The sequence below is a fragment of the Pteropus vampyrus genome, unplaced genomic scaffold, assembly GCF_000151845.1.
Source record: "Pteropus vampyrus isolate Shadow unplaced genomic scaffold, Pvam_2.0 Scaffold30, whole genome shotgun sequence".
Classification (NCBI taxonomy): Eukaryota; Metazoa; Chordata; class Mammalia; order Chiroptera; family Pteropodidae; genus Pteropus; species Pteropus vampyrus.
In genome coordinates, this window is record NW_011888811.1 from 1,149,537 (window position 1) to 1,152,091 (window position 2,555).

Sequence of the window (2,555 nt, forward strand, 5' to 3'; positions counted from 1 at the left end):
TCTGAAGAGTTTTATCATTTTGATTCAAATTTCAGAAATGACCAGAGCCCCAGGGATGCTAGCAGTTTGGTGTGAGAGAGGAAAATGAGCTTCAAGTTTCAGCCGTAGACAAAGGCCAGAAAGTGATCTGGAAAGCAGGAGAGGCCTGACGTTTAAGCGTGTGTGTGTTGGCCGGGGGTATGAGTGCATGTCAGAGAACGTGGCAGGACGGTGGTCAGGGAGCCCTGAGTATAAAACATTGTGTGAAAACATGCTTTTCCCGCCTCCCTCCGAATCTAAAAATAGCTAGACAAGAACATTCCTGTGGACATTCTAGTTCTTCGGGGATCTGTGTGTTCCCCGATCTTTGCCCCACACCGAGTCACGTGGCTTGTGTGTGTGTGGTCCCAACTGTCACTCCCCAGCTCCAGTCGCCTGAGAGCCACCTGGAATCAGTTAGCGCTGGGCTCATTCTGCGCCATGTGCTCATGAGGGAGCAAGTGGCTTATCATTCATCATCCTCTGTATTTTTAGCTCCTGGTCCCTGAAGTAAGATGGTCTTTGCTGTTTATGCGCATGGGGCTGTTTGTCGTGCTCTTTGGCGTGCGTCGATCCTTCCTGCAGCATTCCTGCACAGGGATCCATTTGCCCTTTGCTTGATTACCTGCAGAGACCAAGAGCTCACTCCCTTACCAGACAGCCCCACTCCATGTTTTAACCAGCCATTAAACGTTAGATCGTTCTGGTGAGACTCCTTTTGACCTCTAACCCGTGGTCACTCTGGCTCCAGCTGGGCAGACCTGGCCATCGCTCTACCAGCGAGGCCACATCACTTGGACTGAGAGCAGGGGAGGGGTGATTCCCCAGTGGAAAAAGGAGGAACTGTTATAGAAAAGAGGAGAGTGAAGCGCAGCAACCCACACCCTCCGAAGGATTGCCTACTACCAGTAGATGCTAGGAATTATCCCATTTTAAAAATGACAGGACTGAGAGGTACAGAAAAGTTCATTGTCTCAGCTCACACAGCCAACGATTATCAGAGGGATTCAAACCCAGGCTGGCTGACTCTGATCTGAACCCCCAGGTCACCTGGGAGGGGCCCAGCCTGCTCGGAAGAGAATTCACCGCCCCAACCCGCATTTAGGATGAAGACAGTTCCTGACATCTGTCACACAAACTGTGCCTGGGGATTCTCAGACCCAAGGTTCAGGCAGCCTGGAGCTGATGCGGGATGGTTATGTCTTCACCTTGTTCTAATGACAGCCTCATCTGCACCCCAAAATCCCCAAGTTTGCCCTTGACACTCCCTACGAGTCAGGAAGGAAAATGGAGTCCCGGTGCCTGAAGAGAAGCCCTCGGGAGTTCAGGGAGTTGCTTGCCTGCCCCAGCCCCAGGGAGGAGGGAGGGAGAAGCAGAGCGTGCCAGGTGCTTCCTGGGAGGGCACACGTGCCCCTCTTCCCTGCCATCCTTGAGGGTGTGGCTGCACAGGCGACAGTCCCTCTTCCAGGCCAAACCAGGAACGGGAGCCTGCAGTGTAGACGGGTTTCGTTAGCATTGTTTTCCCAGTAAATTACAGCCCCGTTACTCTGCAGTTTATAGAGATCTCAGCAGCTCAGTTCCTAATAAATGGGAACGTGACTTGCAGGAGTCACTGCACCAGAGCTGCCTTTGGGTCATTTGGTGTTTTTGAATTAGGGCTCGGTGGCTCTCCAGGGGCCCAGGCCTCATTCAGAAATGATTAACAATGGGGCTGGCTGCGTTTGCAAACAGCAAGCAGCCATGAAGTCATCGAAGTTAATAGCAGGCAGAGGCCGGTGTGATTCCTAAATAACCACGTTAATTAGAGATTCAATGATACCGATAAGTGTTAGGAAGTGCTTCTAGCCTCCTCTTACCCAGGGAGGTGAGAAGCTACCTGGAACCCCCTTTAAAGGACTGGTCACCCTCTTCCTGCTGTCCTGGGGAGGGGAGGAGCCTAGGGTGATAAGGGTGACAATTTAGGTAACTAAATGCGGTTCGGAGGACAAGGAGCATCAGCCTCACCTGGGAGCTTGTTGGAAACAGCCTCTCAGGCCCCACCCCAGGCCTCGGAATCAGAAGCCTGCATGTGTCTTAGTTAGCTCCAGCGCTCGGTTTGAGAGCCTCTGTTCTATATTAAGTCTAATTAAGCTTATGTCTGTATTTCAGTGGAAGACCCAGGGCAGGCTAACAATGGCTACAAGGAAAACAAAAGAACAGATTCAGGAGTCGTTACCCTGTTTACACTGACATTGTCAACGCGAACCGCCCTTTATTTTTTTCACTAAGGCTCCCTTCACAGCACAGGGTCGGTGCCCAGCAGTCACTAAAGGCGCCTTTGAGTGTCTGTGAATTTCCCCCCCCCCCCGCCCCCTCACCCCCTTGCATTTCATAGGCCAGACCCAAAGTGAGTCATCAGTGTGGGGATTTTTTGCATGTGGTTAATGATTCCTTCAGCAGAGGGTCTCATCAGTGAATTGTGGATTTGCTCCTGTTGTTACATGAACATCCAAGCAAACGTTCGTTCAGGTTTTTTCCCCGGACCTATTCTTCAGGCA

The 2,555-nt window shown here is 51.6% G+C and overlaps 1 protein-coding gene across 1 annotated transcript in view; it reads left to right on the plus strand.

The window, feature by feature from the left end:
- The window catches only part of SLIT3 (slit guidance ligand 3), a 563,294-nt gene that overhangs the window by 522,473 nt on the left and 38,266 nt on the right, over positions 1-2,555 (plus strand). The window lies entirely within an intron of this gene.